Raw genomic sequence first — 20571 nt, 5'->3', positions numbered from 1 at the left:
AGAGTTAGGAGTCGAAGCACTTCTGTGGCTTCTCCTTGGGTCGCTACAAAGCTGTGTAAGAAGCTGTCACAGGTTTCTTGACTTCCCTGGTGGTCTCTACTTTGCAGGAAGACCTAAGATAACTCGCAAGTGAGCAACAAAAGCAAGCTCAAGCTTCCCTTTTTGGCGCTCCAGTGGCATGGGGTGTCAGGGGAGAGCAGAACTTGGCATGTGCCAAACATCTTTTGGAGCTGAAATTTACACGAGTGGCTCTGGGCATCCACTCACTGGGGGATTAGGTACTTGGAAGCTGACAGTGCCATCCACTTTATGGTCCAGCTAGGCACAAAATTACATATGGTGTGTGGCTGGGTGTGTGGGCTTATCAGGAGTCTGGGGGGGGCAGAGGGATTCTGAGCAATCACATTGGAACAAACTCCATGAGAATGCTTCCACCCATTCCCTGCGGGACTGCCCCAAACACAACCCTCCCAGTCTAATGACCATTCAGCTCTTAATTCCTGCGTCAGACATTCCAGGGTGTGGATACAGCCTAGTGGTTAGAGCACAGGCTCTGGAGTCAGGATGCCTGGGTTCAAATCCCACCCTCACCACTTAGGGGTTTTGTCAAGTTGTGCTAACTGTTCCACTTCTCTGGGGTGTCCTGTCCTACCATCTGTATAAAGGGGATGATGATACCTAACCAGGAGAAGTGTTGTGAACAGAGGATGGTCTTCTACTTGCCGGGTGTTTATCACAGCATGCAGCATCTCCAGATTTCAAAATTGTTGTGTGTGTGTGTGTGTGTGTGTGTGTGTGTGTGTGTGTGTGTTTTAAATCACTGCTCTTATTCTACCTGCCTTATGTTGGGCAAGTTCTTACTCCTCTCTGGGCCTCAGTTTCCCCCATCTGTACAATAAGGAAAACAAATAGCTGGTCTGAAAATATCTGGACTGTGTCTTGATCTGAGAGGGACCATCCCTAAATCTGGCAACTCCAACATTCACTAATGCTTGTGGAATGATAGTTACAAGGGGGTCCCAGTCCCATCTACTTTTTGGCTCTATGTATCAAAAGCCATAAAAGTGTTCATTTCCTTTGGCTCAGCAACTTCTACTTCTGGAGCTTGTACCTTAGGGGATTAATCATGGGTGTATGCAAAACAGTAACTACAGGCATTTCTGTTGTGGTGTTCAAAATAGAGGGAGAACTGGAAGTGGCTCAAATGGAACCCATAGGGGATGGGTTAAGTAAACAGTGATATAGCAGCAGAATATCTGCAGCTAATTGAACACTGACTGTGTGCCCAGACTAGGAGGAGCACTTGACACTTTGCATCCCATTTAATACCCCATTCACCCTGTTAGGTTGCAATTAGTTCTTCCAGTGTGGTCCCAGGGAATTGAGCTTGGAGAAAAGCAAATCACCCAAACATATACAGCTGGCAGATGGCAGAGCTGGAAGTCACCTGGTTGTCTGACACCAAACCTGGCCCCTTTCCTACCACCCCACACTGCTCAGGCTGATGTCAGGAGGATACACCCGAGGAGAGAGGTTGCACCAATGACTGCTGGGCATGGACTGTCATCTGTGAGACAGTCCATGAGAGACTTGAGACTGTGGGAAGACATGGCTGCATGTACACCTGCTATCAAGCCACCATTCATGACTTGATGTCAACCCTTATTGTTGTGAGTATTTATGAAGTTGCCCTGGAACACCTTGCTCTGGTTTTTCTCCTGTGTGTGTGTGTGTGGGGGGGGATTCAGCTTTTGTTTATTCTGGTAGCAACTTCTGAGCTCCAAGATCTGGTGGCCCAAGATCAGGTTTTTGTTCCTACTCTGTACTTTGTCCATCCCTCTGAACATGCATGGTGTTCCTCCAACCACCCATGCTACCATTCATCCATCCACTACCCATCTATCTACACATCTGTGTTAGTTTCCTGTTACAGCTGTAGCAGATTATTATGAATTTAGTGGCTAAAAACAACACACATTTATTCTCTTATACTTCCGGAGGTCAGGAGATTTACAGTTCTGTGGTAACATGAAGGTGTGGGTAGGACTGGTTCTTCCTGGAGGCTCTAAGGGAAGAATTGATTTCCTTGCCTTTTTTTTTAGCTTCTAATGGCTTCCTGGATTCCTTATCTTGTGGCCCTTTCCTCCTTCCTCAAAGCACATCACTCCAATCTCTGCCATCACATCACTTTCTCCCCTGACTCTGCCCCTCCTGCCTCCCTCCTATAACAATATTGGGATTAAATAAGGCCCACCTGGAAAATCTGGGATAATCTCCCTATCTCAAGATCCTTAATTTAATCACATCTACATCCCTACATGATGTGACATTAACAGGTTCCAGATTAAAATGTTGACCTATCTGGGGGATTACATTATTGAGTCTACTCTACCATTTATTCACTCATCTTCCTACCCATGCATTTACCCATCCAACCATCCACCTATCCATCCACACATCCATCCACCCACCTATCCATCCACTATTCTATTCACCCATCCATCCATTACCCATCCATCTGTCCATCCATCTCTCCATCTGTCTGTCCATTCATTTTTACATTTATTCTTTCATCTATTGACTGGTTGGTTGATTGATTCATTTATTTGTTTTCATCCATTCATTCATTAAATCATCAAACATTTACCAAGTACCTTCTACATACTGGGCACTAGGCCAGGCGCCAAGGTAACATAATTGAACAAATTAGACACATTTTTCTTGAAGGAGATCACAGCAAGTAGGATCACTGAATAAGTAAGCAAATCATTGTGATCACTTCCTGGCCAAGAATGAGTTATATTATCTTGTAGTATGTTTCTTCATAGCACTTATCATGCCAGTACACTGTTATGTTTACTGTTTATAATCTATCTCCCCACATGCTAGCTCATTTTGTTCTGTGACCACTGCATCTCTCATTCTAGAAGAGTACCTGTTCAATTCACAGTTCCTCAATCAGTGAATAAATGGACACATGGTGTGGTTGAGGCTGATATTATCTTGGCTTCATAAGCTTATTATGTCATGGGAGTTAGATGATAATAAAGTGTATCGAAATGTCAGGTCAATTTGAAGGAGACATGCAGCAAGTGTCAAGAGCCCACAATAGGAGATTTGGCTCGGTTTGGAAGTTTTAGGAAGGCTTCCTGGAGAAAGAGATACTTCAATGCTGTCCTGAAGGAGGGGTTAGAGTTTGCCAGGTGATAGGTTGGGGTGGGAGAGGACCTGGGAAATGACATGTCTGAGAACTTCAAGTAGCAAAAGAATTTTCAAAATAACCTAGTTCTACTCATGAACAGAGCACTCTCCAGGTGGTAAAAACCTTCTCCATTATCTCCTTGTGTGGTTACAGCCCATTTATGTGGCAGGGCAACCATTTTCCCCTATCATATTTGTAGGTATAGCAACTGAGGCCCCAGGGAAGACATGACCAGGAAGTGGCAGAACGAGGCCTCATGTCTTGACTTTGGGGCTGTTTGGCCACATGGTCCTGCCACTCAGCATTGTGGTCATTCAGTTGGGACGCTATAAAACCCACAGAAGGTGGGGGCTTCACAGATTAGCCGAAATAACCATTAAATGCTTTGTGGACCTGTAGGTGAACTTTGCTTCTAGAGAAAGTGGTGGCAGTGTGAGTGCAGACTCTGGGGCCAGGAGGATGGGGTTCGAATTCCAATTCCATCCCTTCCCCTCTTTATGCTCAAGGTATGCTCATCTGGAAAGCAGAATGGAGACCCAATACTCATGAGTAAGTCCTCAGTAAATGTAATGTTTTTTTCAATAAACACTTGTGGATCCTACTCAATGCACCCTCTGTACTGTGATCTGGGCATCAGTGTTGACTAAGATGGGGTATTACTGTTTACACACTGATAGGCTCTTTACAACACCTGTCTCCCAGATAGCTTTCAAGGCTGTTGTCTCCTTGTCCTTTTCATGTGGGAGCCTGCAATTATTGTGTTATTTAAGACAAATCACTGGGATACTTTAGACCTCAGTTTGCTTGTATTCTCATTGATCTCTTCAAGTCAGACATTCAAGATCACCTGATTCCAAATGGCACTATGATGGTAGGGGACCCTGTGTTTTATGTGCTCACAAATTTCCAGCCTACTTATGATCATGAAGTGATTTGGGGTGGGGCAGGGTGGGCTTCCTTCAGAAGCCTTTAATCCTGTAAGGGCTGACTCCCAAAAGAGAGGTGACAAGGATGGGTTTACTTGTGACTCTCCCAAAAGAGAGAATAAAGCTAGTTTGTAGGCAATGTGCCCAGACATCTGAAAGCTCATTTGTAAGGGAGGCTTCCACAATGTCCATCTCCAAGATGCTACTTCCTGCAGGGGTCTCTGGAAAATCTGTGGCTCTCCGTCTGGGCAAGAGATAGCCTTTCTCCCTATAGGTTTCGGAGTCCACACAGCACACAGATATGAGCTCCTAGGGACCTCCCTATGATTACTGTGCATAACTTACAAAACTCTCTTTAGACTTCAAGTTGTTTGGAGCAAAGCTTTTCTTATGGAAATTCCAGTATTTTGGGAAAAGGAAGTTCTCTAAGAAACCAAGGAGTATAAAGAGAAGGCTTTCATCTGAGCTCAAGAAAATGACAGGTCTGGTGGGGCTGAACTGTGTGAATTTTTCCCCGTCCTTTGAACGTTAAATGAATCCACTAGCAGGTCCTATCAGTTCTGTCTGCAGATTCATCTCTGCATTTCTCTGGAGTCTGACCACATCTGGCTACCTTCGGTGCTCCACCCTGGTCCAAGCCATCATCATCTCATCCTGGGAGGTGGAGAGAGTGTCCTACCTGTCCCCTATTTCTTCCACTCCTGCCCCTCCCCTGCCCCTGCCCCAATCTTCCATCCACTAGCACAGTGCAGCATTCTTCTAAGAAACTTAAGTCAAATCCTGTCTTCCCCTGTTGAAATGTTTCAGTGGCTCCCCATGGATAAGGTTTTAACTCCTGTCCTTGACCCGGAGGCTCCTGACATCCCCTGACATCATTCCACTTCTCCTTCCCTATAGTTATAGGTGCTCTAGGATATGATCCTTCTTTGTTTCCTTGAACATGCCAATACCTTCCCTATCCCAGGTCCTCTCAAATGCTATTCACTCTGGGAGGGGATGTCCTCCATCCCAACTATTGGTTGCCACTCATCTTTCTGATCTCAGCTAACCATCACTCCTTCTAGAGACTTTCCGCAGCTACCTCCCCAAGTATTCCCTACATCAGCACCCAGTTCACGAATCTTTTATGGCATTTATCATGATTTAGAACAATCTTTTTGTTGACTTCTTTATCTTCTATTTTCCCCACTAGATTATAGGCTCCATGAAGGCAGGGATTATAATAGTTCTGCTCACTGCTATCTTCCCAACTCCAGTCCCTGAACCTTCATTTTCCGAGATCAGACGAGATCGGGCGCGTTCAGGGTGGTATGGCTGTAGACTGAACCTTCATTTTCCATCTGTAGCACAGGAACAATGATGTCATGATCATCTGCATCATTATCATGGGAGTTACCCCAGGTAGAATCATGGATGTGGACATATCTTTGCAGACTGGAGAGGTGCATTGCAAGGAGAGGAGGTCCAGTTTGACTTTATGAGAACGTAATTCCCTGTGATTCTTATTTTCTTGGGAAGTTCTGAGCTCAAGAAAGTGACTCAGGGGGTGCCTGGGTGGCTCAGTGGGTTAAAGCCTCTGCCTTTGGCTCAGGTCATGATACCAGGGTCCTGGGATCAAGCCCCGCATCGGGCTCTCTGCTCAGCAGGGAGCCTGCTTCCTCCTCTCTCTTTGCCCGCCTCTCTGTCTACTTGTGATCTCTGTCTTTCAAATAAATAAATAAAATCTTAAAAAAAAAAAAAAAAAAGAAAGTGACTCAGTCTGGTGGGGCTGAGAAGAGCTGTGTCTTTGGAGTAGACAGACCTGGGTCAAATCTGTTTTTCCAGATGTCTCTTGTCAAAGGGCCTCATGTCACTGACCCCTATTTTCTCATGCACCTACATGGTGATCATAATGCCTACTTCAAGCTAAGATAGGTGTTGGAACTTTGTAACAGGCCATGAAACAATCTCAGTAGACATCAGTGCTCATGTCCTCTGGCGATCCTCAAGAAGATTCCATATTTGATTCGATGAATGTGGTCTGACATCTGTGAGATCTTGCTGATCTCTTTCAGTTCTAAGATGTTTGAAAATCAGATTCATGGAAATCATACTAATAATCTGATTTCAAAGAACCCCAAGTCCAACCTAGAAGTCTCACAATGGGACAAAACACAATGTGCCTTCTCAACATGGATGAAGAATTTCATGAAGCCAGCCATGTTCTTCTTAACCTGTCCACTCTCCAAGCTGTCCCCTGTTGGCAGAGCAACCATCAACCTGCCATTCCTGGCTACATGAGAAGCCCATGGCAGAGGGCAGTTGATCCTAAGTGGCTGAGCCAGGTCTACCACTCCAGTGCTGTGTGAAGAACCACTTCAGTGGGGGTGAAAAGTGGTTCCTTCCGAAAATATGTCTTCCTGGAACCTCAAAATGTGAGACTACTCGGCATAAAGCTCTCTGCAGATCTCAAGATGAGATCATCCTGGATTGGGACAAGCCCTAAATTTAGTGACAAGTTACTTAGAAGGGAAGGGAAAAGGAACAGACATGTAAAAATGAAAACCATGTGAATGTGAAGGTAGAGATGGTAGTGATGTGTCCATGAGACCAGGACTGCCAGCAACTAGAAGCTAGGAAAAGGGCACAGAACAGATGCTCCCTCAGAACCTGAAGAAGGAACCAACCCTGAGGACACCTCGGTTTCAGTCTTCTAACTTCCAGAATTATGAGACAATATATTTCTACTCATCTAAGTCACCCGGTTTGTTGTAATTTGTCATGGCAGCCCTAGGATATTGACACAGTGATTTTGGCCAGTTTAGTTAGATTTCGGAGCCTCAGTTTCCTCATCTGTAAAGTGGGTGTTTTTGTAGTATTTAGAGGCAATGGGAGAAAACAGACATGTAATTGCTGTAGACATTGTCTGGCACATGGTTGACACTCAAGAAATTGTAGTTGTTATTAACAGTTACTATTACAGAGGATCCATTCTTTGGGCTTCTCCCAGCATATGCCAAGGCAGCTCTTTGATTCCCCCCAGCAGAAAGGCAGGCGACAAGAGGGAGATGTAACTGACTTTCAAGATCACGGTACCAGTATAAGGCACCTGTCTCCCTCCTTGTTATGCAACACTGCCGCCTCTACCTCCATTGTTTCAACCGCCATCACAACCCCCTCTGTACCACTGGTATTTCCTTAATATTCTTTGGATGCATTCATTCTCAGGAGGAGAAACATTGTCTTCAAAAACAATACCAGGGAGCAGTTACAAAACTGCAGCTCCTGGTGATAAAGGTTAAGGACTCCTCTGCTCCCCCCAACCCCCATCTTCCTCTCTTTCTCTATCTCTCTATCCCTTCCTCCCCCCCTCTCCTTCTTCTTTCCTTCTCCCTCTTTTTATTGGAATGGCTATCTTTCAAATGTTTAACAGATTTGCAAAAATAATTCCTTCAAGAGGCATTTATTCCATTGGAATACGCAGAGGAGGGCACACAAGCAGGGAGCAAAGCCATAAATTGAACATCGCCAGCCAGGGACACGCCAGCCCAGGGCGGGCCCAAAGTCATAACTTTCTCCCCATCCCTCCCTTCCTGCCAATGCCCAGGCTCCTACCCAATGCTATTCTATTTTCAGAAAGGCTCCCTTGACCCGTGGGTCCTTCAGCCACAACAGAGGTGGCGCCGGCTGGAATCCAGGCGTGAAATTATGAAAGAATGGGGCTGCCTCTGCCTCCAGTTGTGCACTGGCCTCAGATGTGAAATTGCCGTTTTTTCTCCCCCCTCGCACCGGCCTGTCGCATGCGGGGCGGAAAAGTTTGTATTTATCACCTGTCAGGATCTGCCAGAACTGAGTTACGTGAGGCAGGACAGCATAAAATTATCATACACAAGCATGAAATTACAAAATCGCTCGGAACTGAACAACAAAATTATTTCATTTCGGAGGGAGGCCATCCCATTTTTTAGCTCTGACACCTTGACTGCCAAACTTTGAATTGAAATTGAGTGTGAGGGCCATGGAATAGAGACAGCAATAACAAGAAGTAGCATGTAAACTAGCCATGCAGACACACTACATTAATGGCCCCCGAAACCTCCCACCAGAGATATGTAACTAAATAAATGTCACATGTCCCAGTTGCTCACCTTGCCTTCCACAACTAGTAGTGACTTAAGCCAATGTCAGAGACCTGACCCAATGTCTGAGGGTTCCTGGGAGGGGTTGGCTCAGGGTTGGTTCTTCTAACCCGCAGAGTGATGCCCTGATGAAATAGAGAGCATGCAGGCTTTGGAGTCTTGCGTGTGTACATTTGGATGCTGGCTCCAACCTTCATGAGCTGTGTGACATTGAGAAAGTTTCTTAGCTTCTCTGAGCCTCTGTTTTATTATCTGTAAAAGGAAGACAATCATCGGTTGTTGTGAGGACAAAAATATCTCATACATTGTGTCTCGCACGTTAAGTTTTTAATACAGAACTTGTGAGGTATGGGTTACCTCATTTCTTTCCTCTTCCAAAAAAATTTTTTTTTTGCCACTTTTACTTTCTGAGGTGAAAGCATTTGTCTGAGAAGCTTTTATTAAGCACGGGGAAAAAAGAGCTGTGACTATAACTTGTGTTGGAGGAAGAAAGTCAAGCAGAACAGCCTAGAGTCAAGTGCAGCCAATTTCTAGATCTGTGACCAAAAGAAATAAATCTTGTTAGCCATTGGGACTTAAGGGATTGTTTGTTATACAGCAAAAACTGACTAATAAAGTAGCTAGACCAGTGATTACAAACAGAGGTTTGCCTTCAAGAGTGTTCTGTAGGATATTTAAAGCTCATAAAGGACTCAGGGCAATCATTATTGAGTGGGACTCTCTGCGAACTGCAGTATACCTAGAGTCTTGGCCTTCTGCCATTCTTTCCTTCCTCCTTCCCTCCCTCTTTTCCTTCCTCCTTCCCTCTCTCTTTTTCTTCCATTCTTCCTTCCTTCCATTCTTCCTTCCTTCCTTTCATCCTTTCTTCCTTCCTCCCATCCTCCCATTCTTCCTTCCCCCCTTCCTCCTTCCTTCTTTCTTTCTTTTCAAATTTTTTGAAAGAGAGAGAGTGTATTGTGTGGGGGAAGGGCAGAGGAGAAGGAGAGAGAGAATCTCAAGAACACCCAGTACAGAGCTCAACACGGGTCTTGGTCTCACAACCCCAAGCTCATAACCTGAGCTGAAATCAGGAGTTGGACACTTAACCAACTGAGCCACCCAGCTGCCCCTGTCTTCTGCACTTTAAATGCCAATGTCCCCTTGTCAGTATGGGAACTAGTCTAGGATTGTGGGTCTCCACTCTAGTAGACCCAATATACTCTTTTCATTCCATATATTTTATAACACCCACTTTACTATTCTGAAATGAAATTCATGCATTTCATCTTCATACACACGTAATTTCCAAAAAAATCAATATAATACCCTAACTGTAATATAAAAGAGGAATAAAATGAAAGCAATTTATAATAAAATAATATCTATTTCAATATGTAAATTATCAGGGAACCACTATATGCCAGGAAACATAATGAAGCAGTCTGATGCTTGTACCTACTTATAATGAATAAGTTGAGATTTCAGACAAATATTCAGTTGAATATTGTCGACATTTTTTCTCCATATTTGACATTTTGAAATAAGAGCTAAATTAGTATATTCATATGTATGGGTGCCATCACCATGAGCGGGACCATTGTAAATGTCGACCGACACAGGTGTGTTGTGGCAGCAGCTCACATTCCATGAGCAGCTTGGAGGCCAATGCCCGGATTTCCCAAAACGCAAAACAACTTTTGATAGAATTTTGGATAAGGCAAAGTACTGCCTTTCTCCAATTCACGATGCTGCTGCATTTCAGGAAAATCCTACATAAAGGAAAATGGTCCAAAAAAAAAAAAAAGATTTTGCCGTATTTAAGATGGGTATAAATTCTAGGCTCAGATAATTATTAAGCAGAAATTTTGCCTATATGAATGTCCAGAAAAGGCATTTGAAATCCTCAAAGGACTTGGGACTGTTCTAGGCATTTTATATCCAGCGTGGGTGATTTAATTCTTCTCAATCTGTATGACAGGCTTTCTCAACTTCGGTGTAATTGACATCTTGGGCTGGATAATCCTCCACTGGGGGTGGGGATGCCCTATGCATTGAAGGATGTTTATCCGTATGCCTGGCCCCTAGTGGCTAGATAGTAGCATCTCCCACTCAAGATGTGACAACCAAAAATATTTCCAGATATTGCCAAGTGTCCCATGAGGTGGCAAATGTCCCCCTGTGGAGAATCATTGGAGCAGGATAATAGAAAAGGCTGTCCCTATCATCATACCCTCCCATAACTGCCCTTGGAGATGGCACTACTGCCATTAAGAAACACCTACTCAGGAGGCCTTGGGTTCCATTGAGTCATTTCATTGCAAGGCCAGGCACTAAACACCTCCTATGTACCAGGTGTCGTGAGTATAGTGCTAGATGTGACAGTTCTTGAACTCAAAGAGCTCAGGTCCCAACCCGGAAGTCACCCCTGGCTCCTCTCTGTATCTCTTGCCTTCGCCTCACACATCAGTCCCCCAGCCTCATTCCATCCATTCTAACTGCAGATCTCAACTTGCATTTGTCCAGTTTTCTTCATTTCCACCCCCTCTTTTCCAGGCTTGCTTCTATCCAACCTATTCACCCTGTGGCTGGAGTAATCATGTTGAATTACAGATTCAGAAATTTGATTCCATTTCCCTCCTCTCTAAAACTCTTTACTAGGGTCTGTTACATTTAGGAAGAAGTGAAATCAAAGAAGTCCCCACCATGATCGGCCAGGCCACCGGTCCAGCCCTGCTGCCTCCCCATTTCTGTCTGTCCCTGGGGATTGTGAACTGGGGCTGGGTTGTGGAAAGCCTTAATTGCCCAGCTAAGAAATGATCAAACCTCAAAGGTGGATGACCCTTTCAGAACATCTCGTCCTCTGATGGCCATGTCCAGCAAGGCTGCATCTTCTGAGGAAGATATTGTCTCCTGTAGATCTATTAGAAGGAAAAAAGGGGCCAGGCTTAGATTATTCTAAGATGAAATGAGAGAGTAGTGGGGCAGAGGAAGGGATACAGTCCTTACCTGAAGTCTGAGTAGCTTCTCCTGATTTCTTTTCCTCTGATGGGCTGTGAGTTTTCCTATTTTATACCATTTTCTCCATGCCTGGCATGTTGTGTTATTCCAAGTTTACAGATGGTGCCACTGAGCCTCAAGAAGGGAAAGTTCATAGCCCAAGACCACTGAGCTGGTGTCATAGTTGAGATTTGAAGTAAATCCTCCGAGAACATAGTCAAATTGTCAGCCACTAATTTAATGACCACAGGAGTCTCCTCAGTGATTTCTTCAAGTCTGTTCTGGCCAACCCTACCTCCTTGTCCACTGTTCCACTGTCGAGGTATTTTAGAAAGTGAATATCTAATCAAGTTAGCGCATATCCTGTCCTTTCCATTGGTTTTAGAGCTATTAATCTGTAGAAGGACCCACAAAACCTCATTGAGATTTACCCCTGCCTACGTCTCCAAACCCATCTCTCTACCTTTTCCTCCCTTAGTCATTGAGATTCAGGCATATAAGTCATCTCTGACAACTTAATCCTGCCATAGGGCCTTTGCCTATGCTGTTCCTTATGCCTACTTTAGAGGCTTTTCCCCTTCTGGTCTTTCGAACCTCAGATCAAGTACTGTTTCTTCATGAAAAATTCTCCTCTTCCCCTGCATGTCTCTCTTGGTCTGAGTCCAGTCCATTCATTATCTCTGTGGCTCTCCTACTTCCATGGTTAGAGTTTAATCTCATCTCCTCTACGAGGATATAAACCCCATGAGCATAACAACTCAGCTGGCTTTGTTCATCTTAGATTCCACAGCATAGCACATAGTAGGTGTTCAATGAATGTTAGATCAATGAATGAATGAATGAGTGAATCCTACGCTCACTCAGAGTCCTGAGCATGCTCATCCCACCTCCCATTCACTACCTCAACGTTTGATTGGTGCTGTCCTGAGGGGACTCACCCCTCCTCTTACCCCTTGGCCGGGCCCATGATAGTCCTTTTGGGGAGCACAGTGCCTGGAGCCCCAGAGCCAGTAGCTGGGGGCCTCCAGGTGTGCTGGGCTGCAGGCACCTGCGGGGGAGAATTGCAGGGTTGCAGCAGGCAATGCTGCTGTCATTTTGCAGAGTGCTAACAGCTACAGGTACTGGTCACAGGCCATTGCCCCCAGCCTTCGCCACGTAAATCCTCCACTAACGATTTGTATAAACTTCTGTTACACATGTTATTTATCACTGCAAATAACTTTGCAGTGGGTTGGACCACGTGCTTTATTCACTCACCTGCATGCCTCAGGGAAAGGCAAGGGCTGAGTTGGGGGAGAGGGTTCCTGAAGTTAGGTGCCTGTGTGGGGCTCCTGGCTTCTCCTTTCATTTATCAGCTCTGTGGCTTTGAACAAGACCCTATCCCTCTCTGTGCCTTGATTTGTTCTTTTGTTCAATAGAGATAATATAGTGCCCACCTCAAAGGGGTGCTGAGAGGATTAAAGGAGTGCAGATAAATCACTCATGTACAGCGGGGCACATAGTAGGTGCTCAATGAAAGTTAGCTATTGCTATTGTCACCACCACCACCATCACCATCATCATCCCACACAGGAAAGCTGGGGAACAGCATTCCATCCCACAAAGCTGTTAGTTCCAGAGAGAAGAGTCTCCATCTCATACTGAATCCCCAGCACATAGCCTGCATATATGATGGCTCAGCCATCATTCTGTGTTAATTAAATGAGAAGAGACATATTTGGTCTCAGATAGCCACAGCACTGAGTTAGGTGCAGAGAAAGGCCAGACTCCCCTGTTCTGATGCCTAGTTTTCAGCTCATGCTGATGGTGGCCTCACCCTGACCAGATGAGAGGCCTTGGGTGAGTCACCTCCCCTCTCTGAGCTTTGGCTTCCTTATCTCTAGCATATGAAGGAGAGGGTGGCTTTCCTGCACTATTCTTCTGGAGTCTGAAAGATTGAGTGAGATAATGAATGTGGAGCTCTTAGCTCAGGGCCTGGTATGCTGTGGTAACTCTGTAAATGGAGGGTTTGATCATTCAGTCAATCAGTGGACTTCATTAGGTGCTGCTATGTGCCAGGCACAGTACTATGAATTGCAGCCATGTCAGTGATCCAAGACCTGCCACTGGAGCTCTCATGCCAGTGAGGAGTGAGAAACATGAAACATATCAGGTCAGGAGGCAAAGCCACTTATTTAAAAAAGAGTGAGGTAAGGGGATCAGAGGTGATAAAGCAGAGAGACCTTTCAGTAGGCCGGCCAGGTGAGCACTCAAGAGAGATGCCATTCGAACAAAGATTTGAAGAAGGGGAGAGTGTGATATTTCCCAGTATCAGTGGGAGAGGCATACAGGCAGTATCAACAGCATGTGCAAATGCCCTGAGGCAGGCATGTGCTTGTTTAAGAAACAGCAAGAAAGTCAGTGGATCTGGGTCAGTGAGTGGGAGGAGGAGCTGAGGTCAGCAAGTTAGCCTGAATCTGGATCATGCAGTCATAAAGACTTTGGCTTCCTGAAGGTATGGCAGCCATGGGGTAGGAGTTATTGAGTAAAGGGGTGACAAGATTGGGCTTATATTTTGAAAAAACAAAACAAAACACTCTGGCTGCTGTGTGGAGGATGCCCCTAAGGGGGCCAGAGGCAGAAGCAAATTAGTTAGGAGGTCATTGCAATGACCCAGGTGGGGGTCCCATGGAAGCTGGTGACACCTTGGCATGTCTGCCCCAAGGCTCATCATTGCAACACCCATTGGGGGTCAGGAGCAAAGAAGCCTTTCTCTGACTGAGGGATTCAGTAGGTAGTGCTCAGTGAGGCTGGGGGATCCTTGTCCAGGTTGAAAATGGGCAACATAGTGTCCTGAAGATCTGTAGACCTCTAGGACACAGGGGATCTGTCCAGCCAGGCTGCAGGTCTGTCCGTCTCATGCTGGCCCTCCTCCCTGCCCTCCACTTGACCCGCCAGTCCCAGGCAATGCAGGCAGTTGCTGTGCACCTGGGCTGCCTTGCACCAGCGCCTCAGAGTTGCCCTCAGAGGCCAGCAGCTGACCTGGAGGACAGTATGTCTGGGGGCTGATCCGCCTTGGTGGTTGTTTCAGGCTTTGGACCAGTTCCGTTGGCAGGGTGATGCTCCCTTCGCAGACTCTAAGGAAGAATCCTTCCTTGCCTCTCTGAGCTTCTGATGGTGGCTGGCAATCCTTGGCACTTCCTGACTTGTGCACATCACCCTAGTGCCTGCCTCTCTCTTCACATGGCTGTCTTTATTCTGTGTGTGTGTGTGTGTGTGTGTGTGTGTGTGTGTGTGTATCTGTGTGTGTCTCTGTATGCTTCCAAAACTCTCTCTCATTATAAGGTCCTTTGTTTTAGTCTCCATCCTAACACAGTATGACTTTGTAACCAGATGACATCTGCCAAGACCCTCTTTCCAAAGAAGGTCACATTCACAGATCCCAGGAGTTAGGACTTCCGCGAATCTTTTGGAGGGACACAATTCAACTCAGGCCACCAGCAGTTCCCATCCTCCTCTCTGGTCTCCCCACCTCAGCCTCTACCTGTCCTATCCACCCTTCTCCCTGCAGCCAGAGCTCTTTCTAAACATCTGGGAGGGCCACTTCCTTGCTTGACACCCATCCATGGCTCCCCAGTTCCTTCCCATAAGGTCCACACTCCTTAGCGTGTGTCTTAAGGCCCTGCTGCTCTAGTCCTCAAAGATGTCTCTCTTTTCTCTATTTGACCTCTTTGTTTTAGCTCAGTGGATCTCACTGCTGACCATTGGAGACTTTCCAAAAATACCCATATCTGGGCCCTTAGACTCATTATTCAGGAGCCCTGGGAGTAGAGGCTGGTTGTTGTGAGTTGTGGCTGCAATCCCTAGCTGGGCCTGGGAGGCAAAGCTGTACCCATGGTTCTCACTCTGAGAGATTTGGAATCCCTTGGGGGAGTTATACCACTCCTCTCCCCTGTGGAGTTTCTGATTCAGTGGGTAGGATAAGGGCCAAGGAATGTGCTTCCAGTAAGCTTCCAGCTGCTGTTGCTACCATTGATTTGCCAGTTTCCCAATCTTGGCACTATTGACATTTGGACCAGCTAATTCTTTTTGTGGGGGCTATCTTATGCATTGTATCATATCCCCCAACACACTTGTGATAAACAAAAACATCTTCAGACATTGCTAAAGCTTCCCCTCATCAAGAATCAGTGGGCATATGAAACCATAGGTAATTCTTATAAGTGCCCCAGGGCCTTCGCACATCCTACTCCTTCTGTAGAAAATACTCTTCGTAAGTCTTTCTAGGATTACCTCTTGCTGGCCTGTCCACTCTCGGCTTGGCCATCATTTCCCCAGAAAGACATTCCCTGACTACACCTGGCCTTACCTTGGCTTCCACATCTCTTTGGTGCTTCCCCAGCTTCTCTGTGGGTAAATCCCACAGAGATCAATGGGATTCGTGCAACTGATCCTAACAGCAACTCAAAAGGGATACCATAGAAATGAGCAAAGTGGTTGGTTGCTGCAGGAGGGTGTAAAGGAAAGTTCATTGTCATCAGGCCAGAATGGAAAGGTTTCTGGAAGGAGTGCAGCAGATTTGCAAAGGATGGCTAGGAATTGGCTAAGCCAAGAAGAACTGGGATGATGCTGCCCTCAGAGAACCTTGGGTGAGCACTGGAGTTGGAAAGCCAAGGGTTTCTTCCTCATTTGCAAAATGGGGCCAATAATCATAGCCACTTTAAAGTGTTTCTGCAAAGAGCTGATGAGGTAGTCGGCCCATGTGATGCGGTATGTAGAAGTGGCCAAAAACGGTTGAGGGGATGACGATGGTTGTGGCGTGGGAAGCCTTCATTCTTCTAGTGCAGCGGGTGTATTGGTGGGGGAAGGGGCTGACAGGAGGGAACCACAGATGGGGCTGCAGAGGCTGCTCTGAGCTGATGCAGAAACATGGAGGGTGGGCAAACAGGTGGGCGAGCAGGACATGGAATGGGGTCTCCGGCAAGGCAAGACTGTCCGCAAGGCATGGCTGGGGTGGGGTGTGGAGGGAGGTGTAGCAGGGGAGGTCCTGGCAGCGACCTATCCACTGGCTCCTTTGAGGAGGACTCGTAAAGGAGCTGTTTCTAACCATGAGGTGAGATGTAGGGATGTCACAAAGGAACGGCCAGCCCGCAGCAGTTAGTGAGAGACGGGAGACTGAAGTGAGGGGTTTCTAGAACATCGAGATGAAGAGGCTGGATAAGGACTGGCTGGCAGGAGCTGGGCCGTCCTTGGTGGAAAGCAGCCAGCTCAGCATGCGTTTGCTGGAAGGGAGCACCCCAACCTCCCATCTGCCCATCTCCTTCTGGGCCTTCCCATTGGCTAGACCCAGAGGTCCTTTGATAGTGTCCACAGAGGTGGATCTCCGGTGCAGAGAGTGGGGCAGGGAAGGGCAAAGCAGGGGACTGATGGGAAAAATGGGAAAATGGGCAGCACAGTCTAGCAGGGGAAGCAGGGAGGTTGGCCTTTGCTCTATTGGTAAGTGCCTGAGGCTGGATGATCAGCCCTAGAGTGAAGTCTATGTGTGTTTGCACACGTCAGGGAGGGAGGGGTGGAAGGAGGTAGTGGATCAGGGCGACGCAGACGTTGGAGCAGATGTTCTCCGTAACCTGGTCTCGGCTGGGGTGAAGGTCTCAGGCATGAAATGCGACTATCACCTTAGTCACAGACTACAGAACGTTGGTGTCGATGCTGTGAAGGTATCTATCATAGAAGGAGCTTCCTTAACCATGTGCCACATGCCCCCCATGCACATGAACCTTGCCACCTTTAAAGGGGGCACCACATTCTCCATTTCAGGATGAGGTGAGTCTTAACCTTGTGCTCACAGCAGATTCCATACACGGATGCTTTCCTTGATCTGCCCAATGGCCATATGAGCAACTTGTCATTATTCTTTCCATTTTGCAGATGGGAAAACTGAGGCTTGGAGTGGTAGAGGGAAGCATCCATTGCCAGCCGAGGCCTGGCTGCCTCAAGGCAAAAAGTCTTCTCCAGGGTCATGGAGTCGGTAAGGCACAGACAGAGCCAGGACGAAAACCTAGGTTGGACCTGCCTTAGTGCCCCCAATCATAGGACCTCCCCTGATACCTGGAAACAGAAGCTGGGGAAGGGCGTGGCTAGTGAGGTACGGCCCACCACCTCCAGCCCCTGGTCCCCCGGAGGAAGGACCACTTACATGAAGCCAGATAATCTAATACTTCTGTCTTTTACCGCCTCCAGTCCCTGGAGCTCCACTGCTACAGACTAAATGTTTGTGTCCCCCCAGAACTCACAGGTCAAAACCTAATCTCTAATGTGATGTTATTCAGAGGTAGGGTCTTTGGGTGGAATCCTCATGAATAGAATTAACACCTTTATAAGAGCCAGGAGAGAAATTGCCTCCCCTCTCTGCTCTGCTCTTTGAGAAGTCTACAGCCCAGAAGAGGGCCCTTCCCAAACCTCCCTCCCCTGTCCCCACTCATGCTGGCACCTTGAACTTAGACTCTCAGCCACTGCCCCTATATAATATCTCATTTATGTTACTTTATAACTCATTGTTTTGGTTGATAATCCAGTCAAGTCTTATTTTCCTTCTGGCTCATGATCTGGCAAATTAAGGTTTCACTTAGTTATTGTTTTTCTGGATCTCAAGACGTGTTCCAGCAACTCTCAGTGACTGGGGCTGTGAACGAGGAAGTATAAAATCAAATAAAACCAAACCAAAGCAATGCAGGGAAATGCTCTTTAATTGGGAGAGAACATCTCCAGCGCTGAGATTCTACCAAAAACCATGGACCTCAAGCCAGATCACGGCTATGAATTTGAAGGGGAACAGCCTGATGTTCCGTGACAGGGAGAGAAAACACAGCCTTTCTCATGTTCTGCACCCAGGCCAGAAGCCCCTCACAGATCCTCCACTGCCAGGCACTCCAGGCCACTCCAGGGAGTATCTCTGTAGCTCCTTGCATATGGCGGCCAGAGCTGTTCACCCTGTAGGGGGTGGTCTGGGGTCCTGGTCCAGTCCCATTTTCCCCACAGACCCAGGGAGCCCTTGAGCCTCCCCTCCGACAGTTTATGCAGGAAAAGAAGCCTGCAGGGTGACAGAGGGAGGGCCTGGCTGTGGGGTCCACAGTCTCCATTTTACAGGTGAGGAAACTGAGTGGCGGAAGGAAGCAGCTAACTCAACCCTGTGCCTGGCTGCCTCAGACTCAAGCATTGGCCTGAGACCCAAAGAGCTAGGTAAGCAAGGGGGTCTGGATGTGGCCTCCCACCTGGGGCATCATGGGTTTCTGGCCAGAGCATGGGTTGGGTTGGGGGCCTAGACTGGCACGTAGGCCAGGGAAGGGGACAGTGTTTCTGCTCTGGGGGACTTCCTTAGCGCTAGTGAGCCAAGTTGGAGGGATAGTCCATTGTCATGCCATCCTATTCTGGAAGTGTGGGGGCTGTTCATCCCTGCCCAGAGAGGACAGGTTTGGCACCAATTTATCATGAATACTGCCTCTGTGGTGTGCTGTCCGAAGTTCCCTTTGTGCCCCAGGCTGAGCCCAGGTATCCCCAAAGCCCCTACAATGTAAGGACACGTGTATGGCTCTGCCCACCGTCCTGCCCTCCCCCCTCTTCTGCCCCCCCCAAGGCTCCCATCATACCACTTCATGCAGACCAGTTTCCTGCCCCTTTTAAAAGTATTTACTTAATCCTGCAGCACTTCTTAACTTTTTCTCTTTTTAAGTATAATTCATGTGCATTCTAGAAAATGTGCAGAAAAATTCCCTTATGTTCTTTCAGCAGCAATTCACGGTGTACCTACTGTGTGCACGTGCTTTCCAGAGGCTGGGGATAGAGGGTGCCATCCCCGCTTGTGACTTCCAGGTTATAGAATTGGGGGAAACAAGTTTTTCAGAGAAATCCTCTTTTTCTACTTTCTGGAGAAAGCGACCATTAGCGTTTTGCTGCATGTGCCTCAAGGATCATTTCCCCATAAAATTTATACTTATACATATAAATACACGTTCAAATAGTGCATAGTTTTAAAATATAGCATCATACCATCCACAGTACTCTATAACTTGCTCTTTTCACGTGATAATTTTTTCCCTTGCTCAAGAATTGATTGTGAGCACCGTGTCATGTCCATACATTTTTACTGTATGCCTCGCAAAATATAAAGAAGGACGGGGTGAAATTTTCCCAGGGCCAGTAACTGCTGCTCGGGGCGGGCGGGGATGGGTGGGTGTTGGGGAGACTGAGGTGGGCAGCTGTGGTTGTGGGTGGGGACAGAGGGGAAGAGCTCTCGTGCTGGTTGAGACACAGCCCCTCCTCTTCAGGGTCTGCCCCTCTCACATTGGAAGGCTGTATTCACTCCTTTAAGGTGGGCTTGTTATCCTCTGTGGGAGCATTTCTGACTTAACCAGGACTTGGAAGCCGAAAGTACAGATTCCCTTGGGATAGGTAACAACCCCAAGGAGGCAGCTGCTTGGATTACCAGCTGATTCCCCAAGAGTCTAGCGTTTGAATCAGAGATTTAAGAAGCAGAGCCATGGAGTGTCAAAGTTGGGACAAGCTCCTGGACAAACCTGCCCATTTTATGGATGCGGTCACTGAGACCCAGAGATGCTCACATGCTGTCTGAGCAAAGTCTCCAGGCCCCAGCTTAGTACTCCCTTCCTCGGGTGAATAGGGTGCAGGCGTTTCTTCTCCAAAAATAGGAATGTGTCATCATTATATCAGTACTTTAGAAAGTCACAGCATACATAGAAACCCAAGACAGGCACATTCCAGGAGGAATAAATTGCTGGAAGGCATGAGCCATTGAGGGAGACTGAATAGAGAGAAAGGAGTTGCATCCTTCCAAAGCTGTCTGACTTAGGGGACATCTTCCCCTGAGGTTGGGAGGGCTCACAAGAGGAAGTCTGTGTCCCTCCCCAGGAAAGGCACCTACAGACCATCGTCCTTTCTCCACCCTCCACACAGAGGTGGTGAAAAACCACCAACCTGGAATCTGTAACTTGTCTTCAGACCTGGGATCTGATGTTTCCTGGCTGTGTGACCTCAGGCAAGTGGCTTCACCTCTCTGATTCTCCGTTTTATTGTTTATGCAATGGAGTTGACAATGCCTCTCTGAAAGGGTAGTGTGAGCCTTGTAGATAAAATCTGAAAAATGATACCTATTTGGGAGGGGATCAGTTCAAATTAGATATGATATAGTTAACTACTAAGAGGCCATTTATCTTCATGTTTTATAAGAACACAGCCCTGGAAACAGGTGACCTGATTTCATTTCTCAGTTCCTGTGTGAACTTGGACAAATCTTGGACAAATGCTTATACTGATGGTGGTGTTTTAATTAATACTACCCTTTGGAAGCAGAGAA

Source organism: Mustela nivalis (assembly GCF_964662115.1).
Source record: "Mustela nivalis genome assembly, chromosome: 14".
NCBI classification, from domain to species: domain Eukaryota; kingdom Metazoa; phylum Chordata; class Mammalia; order Carnivora; family Mustelidae; genus Mustela; species Mustela nivalis.
The sequence above is the reverse complement of the archived record's forward strand: the minus strand, read 5'-3'. Positions refer to the sequence as shown.